Genomic DNA, 9,771 nt, shown 5'->3' on the forward strand with positions numbered 1-9,771 from the left:
TTCCTCTTTCCTTCCCCTGCCCATCCTCTTCCTCTTCCTCTCTCCATCCCTCCGTCAGCGCCGGCCCACTCAGACGTCGATGAATAATTCAGAACGTGTTGCACTGCAGGTTTTCCCCTTCTCCGCCCCCGCGTCTTCCCTCTCTCTCGCCCCCCCCCGCCGCTCCTCTTACCCATCATCCCTCCATCTCTACAAACCCACCTGTTTGTTTCCAGCTCCTGTTAAACGTTGATTTATTGGATTCTTACACCTAAACCAGTAAAGACAGAAACAGAGATGACCCCCCCTCCATTCTCTCTTTAGTGTTTAGTATTCTGCAGCTTCCTCTGGGGGGGGGGGGGGGGGGGGTTCTGGATGTGTGGTGTCTCCTCTTCCTCCTCCTCCTCCTCTTTTAAACACACTCCACATTAGGGCTCTCCCGTCCGCCGCCCCTCCCACGTCAGTTCTTCCCCGGCTATCTATTTCCCGTTACTACTGATTTGTGATGGGGAGGGGCCAAAGATGGAGGGATGGGAGGTGGAGGAAGAGGAGGATGACGATGAGGATGAGGGAGCGAACAAGTGTCGGGAGAAATGAGTCACCGAGTGGACGGTCAGCCGGGAGCAACGTGATGACCGCTGGGCAACCAGGAAGGGAGGGGTGGGGACGCGCCACAGGCTGATCCTCCCAAGAATCTGCATGTGACATTTCACTGATACGCCACACACACACACACACACACACACACACACACACACACACACACACACACACACACACACACACACACACACACACACACCTTATCTCACCTGCTTTACAGGAAAAGTGACGCCGCTGAAGCCGTGACGACGTTTCCTGAGATGAAGCTTGAATCGGCGTCCCTTCATGAAATATTCACTTGGTGCACGTGATTAATGACACAGGGGGGGGGTCAGCGCTATCGTCCCGTTCCAACCATCCGCCCGCAAATGGATCTAATAGGTGAAAATAATAAATGACGTTGGCGTGAATCTGAAATGATGGGGCTGTCCGTGATAAATCAGGACGTGAGTGGGTGGTCCTGATGTTTTAAACATACTCTGTGTATGTTTTTGGTGAGTTATAGCCGCTCCTCGTGCGTGCACGTCGGTGGGCCGCCGCAAAAAGGAATAGAGGAGTTTAGACGGAAGGGGCGTAAATCTGGAAACAGGCTCCAGTCGGTCGTCTTCATGACAGAAAAGAGTTTTATTTGGTGTAAAGAGCGACGCGAGATTCATGTGGAAACTATGAGGTAACAAAACAGCCAATAAAAGTGTTTCCCTTTCAATAACCTTCAGGACCTGCATCAGGACCGAGTTTCTTATCTTTTATCTATTTTTTTTTTTCCACTTCCATGAGATCCTAAAAAGGAAGAAACCCCGACAGAAGGAGGGGAAGATAAACAACAGGAACGATAAAAAGAGAGCAGAGGAGGAGAGGGAGGAAAAAAAGTGGGTACCTCTAGTTGCTATGGCGACCTTGCCCCAGCGTCTGAGCGATCCAGGTTTGGATGCAGTGGGAGGGGCTGGACGCCAGCAGTGGGGGAGTGTTCCCTGAGAGCCAATCACAGCTCCCGACCAGGGTTGACACATTTCCCACCAGCATTAACGAGGTTACACAACGTTCTCCCGAAAAACACGGCTTCAAAAAATAAGTCTGGGTTGATGATGACTCAGGGAGATGATGAGAGAGTGTCAGGAAAGACAGGAAGTACACACGTGACTCATCAGCACATACACACACACTTAAAGTGATGTCACACACGAGCACGACCTGAAAACAGAAATGCACTTGTGTTGCATGATTAAGTGGCTGACGAAGCAAAAAAAAAAAAAAAAAAAAGACTGGGGATGTTGGGTACACGGAGTGCCGGAATGTTCTCGCGACATGTGACCAGGAAATGAAACGTCAACACGGGGAGGAAAGTGAGGATGACAGGGTTTGTTTACAGGCTTCGTCCTCTGTTACAGCAACTTAAAAATGTTTATTTTTTTACAGCTGCGAAAGTGAGAAGAACCGTCAAACCGGGGCAGTAGCCGGTGCAACTTCGTGGCACCTCACCGAAGGTCAGGGCTCCTCCCACTTCCAGGTCAACCATCATCTCATCTAATTCCCAGGGTTCATTTTTGCATCAGATATGGTGATGTGCTTGTCAGCGCACCACCAGCACGATGCGGGTTTGACCATGTGATGCGCTTCTCGACACATCACCAGGACGACACAGGTTTGACCACGTGATGCGCTTCTGTCCGTCACTGTTGGGATGTTTGTGTTTGTCTCGCTTGGATGTGCAACGCTGTCCTAATTTTTTAATCCCAAATGTGCTCAACGCAGGTAATTCCATGGAATGTTTTGAGCTGCACCACCTGTACTCTAATCCCCTCCTTTTCCCCTCGAGGCCAAAAAATTCCACGTATGCAGAGAAATATCTCAATGTCAACAGTCGGTTCATTCTTCACTGGGCTTCTCCACCCATGCGATGAGACTTTTCAGATTTATTGATCACAGATGCTTAACTACAAATACAGCTTCCGATACCTGATCAACAGCTTCTTTTCTCTCAAATTTGCTGTTGAATTTGGTTGAATTTTAATTTTTATAATATTTTGGTTCATGATGAAATATGTGAAAAACTACCTCAGATATCTTGTCAGTTCAGACAAACATTTTAGGATGCTAACTTCCTCAGCTAAAATCAAAATGAGAGATATCATGCCCTATTAATGCTAGGTTAGCATTTAGCTCATTGGATCTAGCCTCACATTTAGAGGTAGTTTCTAATTCTTGTTCGTATTCAGTCAGTTGAAGATTCTAAATTTGTTGCCTGACATTTGAAAACACGACACAAACACAACGACCTTTTCTTTTCTGCTAAGGCACTGCATGGAGTGCATAGCGTGGCATCAGTAAACACCCCGACAGCAGCCGATGATACGCAAATGTTCCGACATATGAATGTAAACACGGCGGCAAACAAAGGCTCAAAAGACGTGTTTGTTCAACACTCAGTTCATGTGTACACGCGTGTGTTTGACGGCCAATGAAAGTCATACCTGCTAGCTATCGGATGGAAGGTGTGGTAGCAGCAGCTTCATCTGTGGAGGGTTGGTTACGGGGGGGGGTGGGGGGTTCAAGTCCCTCAAGATCAACCAGGAAAATCAGATTCTGGTCGTTCTGTGATGCCTGATTGGATAATCAAGGAAAACAAAGTTAAGTCTTCTTGGTTTCTCTGCTTCCCGTCAGAACAGCCACTTATTTTCAAAATTACATTGCCTCGAATTCCATCTTAGGACGGGTCGGATTGCTCTGTTCACCCTACATCCTTGCTGATGGAGTCCTGAAATGTTCCAAGTAAAAGGTAATCCTCATTGTCTGTTCACCGGTTTTCCACTCAGAGGTTAATCCGTTAAACACTGGAGTTCATCCAACGGTTGACAGATCGACTCAGTCGCTCACTGGAGGCAGTCCTGACACGCGCGGATGTAGGGTCAAAAGACTAATGGAACCATCTAGTAGCTGGTAGTTCTCTAACTGGTCTAATCTGGTGAAGACAGTGATTACAGGTCTCGGGGCTGAAGGCATCTCAACCTGTTGTCCAAATTTTAAGTGGGTTTAGAGGAAAAAGCTCGACTCGAGGTTCGAAAGAAATGCAAATCAGATCACGCTCCATATCTACATGTATGACCTCATCAGACCAGACACTTTCTGCTGCTGCATTTTTGGTCATTCTAGCTGTTTTCATCAATATATGGTCAGATTCATTTTAAACAAGATAAGGGACGAATGAATAAAATGAGAGAAAAAAGAGAAAAGACAAAACACTCTAAAAACAAGACTAAAAATACTTTCAGTTGGATAAAACAAAAACAGGAAATAACTTTGAATGAATTCAATTAAAAAAACAAAATCTGCATTTGAAGATGCAGCACTAGATAAAACTATTCCTCTTTTCTGTAGACCTGCTATCTGATGAGGCTGCAGCCTGCAGTTCTTAATATGACCACCGGGGGCTCCGTAGAGTCTTTGCAGCAGCACCGGGGAGGGGCGCGGCTCTCCGGTCAATGAGTTCCTTGTGGTGTGTAGAACAGTCAGGATCGGTGCCAGAGATGCACACACACACAGTCACACACACACACACTGACACACACACCAGCAGTAAAAAAAGCAGTGTGACACCACATTAAATAGTCTTACTATTAGCGGCTGTATTATTTTCAGGACCATGTGCTGGCGTTGGGTAAAATAGGGGTGAATGGGGTCAGACTCACTCCTATGCTGGTGTGAAGCATCAGTAGCGTGATTGACTGCATGCATTAGTGTGTGTGTGTGTGTGCATGTGTGCGTGTGTGTGTTTCCAGATGCATCCACAACCAAGGCTCCAAAAGACTTTAAAATGAACAACATGGCGTTTTTTGTATTTTTTTGTGCATGCAAAAGCAGGAGTATTGTGCGTGTGTGTGTGTGTGTGTGTGTGTGTGTCGGTGGGGTAGGTTTCGGTGCGGGTTGCAGGCCTGCGCGGCGGTGGAGGCTTAAGTTACACGTAGAAAGTGCAGGGCGGAGATCTGGGAGCTGCACGGCGAGCCAATCCCGCGCCGCTTCAGGACTGCTGCGACTGCAACACACATACCGGGTGGGGGAAACGAGGTCGGCTTGGCACCCTGTCAAATTTCTCTCTGTCTGCTCGCTCTCGCCAAGCGCGGCGTAGGATACTACACTGCACACACACACTCACACACACTCAGGGGTTCTGCTCTACTGCACCATTTTAGAAGGCTGGGGGCGTACGCTCACGCTTACAGCAAAAAATCAAAAATGAATCCTGGATGAAGAGGGACGTAGTAATCGTGCACCTTGTGAGGACGCCAGTTTGAGGCCCGGCGGAGCGTTTTAACAGAAATCCAGTTGTCCTTAATCGACGGACGTCACATCTCAATCCCAGCTCGTAGGCGGTTTGGAGAAAACGCTCCCAAAGCGTCCAAAAAGACAGAAATCACAGCTTGCGACTCTCTGATTCCCAGATCACTTAGTCTCCTGATGTGGTGTGAAGTTGTCACGGTGACGCCTCCCTGGCTGCACAGCTGTAGCATCCAAACAAATATAGTGTGGGAATGAGAGACGAAATGGGTGTCTTGATACCAACCCGCCGCCTGCAGGTTCGCTTAGAGAGAAACCGCCAAAACCCCACGGGCCTGAACCCTAACACACATTTACATGGAAAACCATCACCCCCTCCCTCTCTTGTTTTCCTTAGGTTTCTCAAAACGGGGGGGAAAAATAGTAAAAAATCAGTTTGGTCGATCTAATCCCTCCTGAGACCTCACTGGTATTTTTAAAAGGACGTCGGCCCCTTACACAAGATAAGCCACTTATTATTAATACCAGAGTCGTTCCTCGCTGTTTATTGTGTTTGCATTGGATGTGTGTGTGTGTGTGTGTGGGGGGGGGGGCTGTATATAGGCTAACTGGGCTAATGAACAGGGATTAGACAACTCGGTGGTGCCGATTGAAAAGTGGTGTACGTCAGAAGGGGTAGGAACCCTGGTAGTTACCTGACATTGGGGGGGATAGAGAGGGAGGGGTTGGCAGGGTGGGGTCATGTAGGGAGATTAAGGTGATGTAAGGACACGATGGAGGGAAAGAGCGGATGAAATTATATCACATCCTTTAATTTCAGGGGGCCATCTGTGGAATTCTTGAACCTCTCCGGTTGTATCCGAGAGAAATCCGAGGACTCAGGTGATGTCACTCGAGTCGGGGTCAGTCGGGTTGCGAAGACTCCAGAATGCCACAGTCGACATATCGAAGTGAACTGCAAAGGGGAGTGAGGGGGGGGCATCTTGTTGGCAGCAGAAGGAAGAACTTGTGGAAGAAGAAAGGTGATATTCCCGGTTCTGTGGCATCGATTTGGATTTTGTACCCCCCACCAAAGGGTGCATGTAGGGTCACCCTGCCCCGGAGATCCGGTCACAGCTGATGTTGTATCCATGACTCGTATTTTGGATTTTCGCTCGTATGTCGAACAAAAATGTTGACAGAACGACGACTCTCATGTCGATTAGTTCGTATCTGGAGGTACAAATATGCTAAATGTTCACAGGGTTGTTTTTATTATCCCCAAGAGTCTTAATACTGTAACTTAATTTTACCGTACAAAAACATAAAATCTACTTAAATACTCCCAAAAGAAAGTGATTTGTGGACAAGCTGGTGGAGGAACAGGAGGTGAGGAGAACAGAACGGCTTATTGTCAGGCGGACGGACGGACGGATAACGTTTCTGCTGTGGGACTCGCCGCCAAGCAGGCATTTTGTGATGAGTTTGCTAAAAGGCGATGCTAAAACCCGTCCAGGTCGTTCCTTCCTCGGCTCCGGCGAGCTCAGCTTACAGCTTCTGATTATGTGGCTTGCTGGAGTGACAGCTCTGCTTTCTGGAAGCCCGAGGAGACGTGTAGAGGCTTGTCTGCCCGTCCCCTGGAAATCATATCGATGCTGACGTTTTCTTCTTTCCCTTCTGGTGGAGTTCTGCTCTTTGGAACCAGATTCACGCTGAGGGTTGTGTGTATCGAATGCTGCTCATTCCCGAGATGCTAATAGCAGGTTTTCTTCTTCTACAGACGTGTGTCTCAGACCAGGTTTTTCCTTCGCGCGTTTTGGAAAACGCCGCCAATCATTGATATCCAGTTTAAATTTAAATCGGAAAATTTTCACAGGCGTAACGTACACGCATTTTATGCTTCCTGCAGATGTTTGTTCTTGGCAGCGTGAAGCAGCTACCTCAACGCAACATCTAGAGCCTCACAAGAGGCTGTAAACTGTTCTGGAACTCTTACAAACCAAAGTGTTTCTAGTGGAGCAGCTTTAAAAAGACTTCTTGTTTTAGTGTGTAAAATTTACTTCTATGGTTTTAGCCGTGTGAAAGTGCACGAGAACTACATGCTAAAATTAGCATGGTATCATGTTCATGGCAATCTAGCAGGTGTAATGTACAACGCATGCAATTTACTGAAAATACTCGGGATTAATCGGGAAACCTTAATGCATTGCAGTTTAAGTTCAGTTAAGGTTTCTGGATGCGGGTTCTAACCACACCGGTTACAGTCGTCTCAGGTCACCATCAGACCCTCGAGGGGGAACTGTTGTCTTTAAAATTCATGAGATGTATGGCAGTGAAAATGAAAGCGGAGCCGCCGCCCAGTTTAGACTAGATTCACTTTTTCAGACAATATTTAGACAAACTGTTTGTAAAAAGTTCTTTTTGAAGAGTTTGAACTACTTCCAAAAGCAAAAATATATGCTAACATTCACATATGATCAAACACAGCATGTTATTCTGATTGTTGTGCATCATTACTTAGATTGTCAAATTCATCCCTTGGCTTTGCTTACATCTGCAAGCATGGTTAAAAATGAATATAGACTGCTGTGACAAGCAAAACCTCCAACCTGGAATAATAAAATAATGCATTAAGATTTTAATACATCATGTCAGCTAATCCACTATTTAGTTTTGTTACTGCTAGCTGACTTTATATGCCACTAAAATGCTTTCTGTTCAACCTGCAGTGTCATATGACACATTTACTGGCCACAGCATCATGCAACTAATAATATCCACCGAGCAAATGGAATTTCCTTCCTATGCCGAGTAGTTTAAGGCTCTATTAAATTTAAACGCACACGCACAAGCAACACGCCACATCTGTAGACCTGATCCAGCGGGGAAAGAAACGTCAAAAACCAGAGAGTTCATTCAGCCATCGGCCACAAACTGTAAAGCAGCCGCAACGTTTTCTCCAGAGTTATGGTGCTACGCGGCCCCCCCTATAATTTACCTTCTGTCGGAGCACGTAGGGACGTTCGCCCGGCATTCCTCCGCCTGCCCACCATAACACATGAAAGCCCCGGCTACAGCTGTTCGACGGGGGGAAATGAGTCCCAGATGGCAAAAGTGTTTTGTGTGTATGTGTGCGTCTGTGTTCCCCGCCACATGAGAGAGAGCTTTTACTGTACAAGTGGCCTGAGTCACATCCCTGGGGTAGTGTGGGGAAGACTATTGCGGGGGGCGGGGGTGGCTGGAACTCGCTGTATGTAAAGGCATGTTCCCCTTTCCATAGAGCGGCTGGTATGCGTTGGGAATGTTCGTTAATCCTTGCGCATGCATGGGAGTTCTGACGATTCCGTCTCTAAATAAAATAACGCAAAGATGGCAGCGGAACAAATTTTACAATCTTGCGATTGATAGATTGCCAATGCTGCTTCATGTGTTCTCAGTACAGCTGGAAGGCTATTGATTACTCAGCTTCCACTCCACTGAAAAAAGTATGAATGCCAAACAAGATATCCTCTGGAAGGATGGGATGAGACTAATGGTCGGAGACAGTCAACCTTTCGTACGACGCATGTTTGTGGAGTTTAATCATCTTCCTGTCATTTGTCCGTACATCTTCCGACACACTTGCCTTGTAATTATAAAATATTTTAAAATCAACCGCGTTTTTCTCGAACGAGTCGCGTCAACCAGGCATATAAATAAGTTACAACAGACTCTAGTCTAGTAGACTAGAGTCTGTTGTTAAACTCCTTTTGCGAGCACCAGAATAAGATTTAAGAGGTGTTAAACAGAAAAACGGCGTCTGCAGGATATTGGAATGACCATTCTGGTGTTGAATGGTATTTGATTCCGAGAAGAGTCTCTTCTTTAGTTGCATGTTCCTACAAACCCAACTTTCTCTGATCCCGAGCAACAAATATGAAGGATTGTCCCATGGGACCTTCTTCTTTGTAACGGTGGCTGATAAACCCTTTGCTGACCAGACGCCATGTGAGGTAGCGTCTCTCTCCAGTCCTCTCCGGTTGAACAATAGTAGTCGTACAAAAAAAAGGGCTTTATTGCAAAGAGACTCAATGCATCATGTGTGAGTTTTAACTCCATCTACCCTTGACTTTCTTGCTGGTCAAAGTTCATCCCACATGGGGTATTTCCTTACAACATCCAGTACAAGACTGCTTTTACTTAGAGAGGCCCAGAGAATAACGGTGAGAGGGGCTACCAATGTGTTCGAGAGGTCAAGGGTCGCCCTTGCGCCGGTAGGGTGCCTTCCAGTTAAGAGATGAGGGAGAGCTCGGAGCATGGAGGAACTGGAGGCAGGGCGGGAAATAACAGGCATTACACCGTGTAATCCGCTGCTCAGGGGATTCTGGTGGAGTTAAGCAAGAAGGTGAAAGTTCAAGTCTTGCAATCAGTCAACCGGGTGGTTACTCCTCCCTGAGAGGATGACAGAGGATAACTTTGGCCTTCAACATGGTCGGAGATCGATGATGCTGATCAAACTGTTTTTATAGTAGAGTGGCGGCTTCTCCGTCAGTTGTCCGAGATTTCGGGCAGTTTCCTACGGTAACGCCTGTACTAAAGTCTTGCAAATAAATTCAGAAACTCAGGTTTTTCTATGCAGATGATCTTAAAGTCTCAAGGAAGACATCTTTATTCCTTTTCCTATTTCTTTATTCCTTAAAATGCTGTTCTATCCCATGTTTTCTACTACTACTGTGTAAAGTCATCCTTTATTTGCATTTTCAATTGCGTGGACAGAACTTTAATCGACTCCATGGCTGCAACGGACGCCTGAACCTTCAAAACAGATCCCATTACGGCCAAGTTAAGACACGTAAAGTGGGTAAATAGGTAGAGTGATCACCTCTGAGGATTAAATTAACCAGACCCTTAAGATATTCTCACTCTCGGCGCGGCCCACTCTCACCTCTAAAGTACCAT

The 9,771-nt window shown here is 46.5% G+C and overlaps 1 long non-coding RNA gene across 1 annotated transcript; it reads right to left on the reverse strand.

Annotated features, from left to right (window-relative positions):
• Positions 1–796: 796 nt before the first annotated feature.
• On the reverse strand, positions 797–7,975 carry LOC137589568 (uncharacterized). The gene is made up of 3 exons (XR_011034219.1): positions 7,832–7,975; positions 3,054–3,183; positions 797–956 (listed from the first exon to the last, which is right to left on the reverse strand). It is a non-coding gene; the product is annotated as an uncharacterized lncRNA (long non-coding RNA).
• Between the last annotated feature and the right edge of the window lie 1,796 nt (positions 7,976–9,771).

Source organism: Antennarius striatus, chromosome 22 (assembly GCF_040054535.1).
Source record: "Antennarius striatus isolate MH-2024 chromosome 22, ASM4005453v1, whole genome shotgun sequence".
NCBI classification, from domain to species: domain Eukaryota; kingdom Metazoa; phylum Chordata; class Actinopteri; order Lophiiformes; family Antennariidae; genus Antennarius; species Antennarius striatus.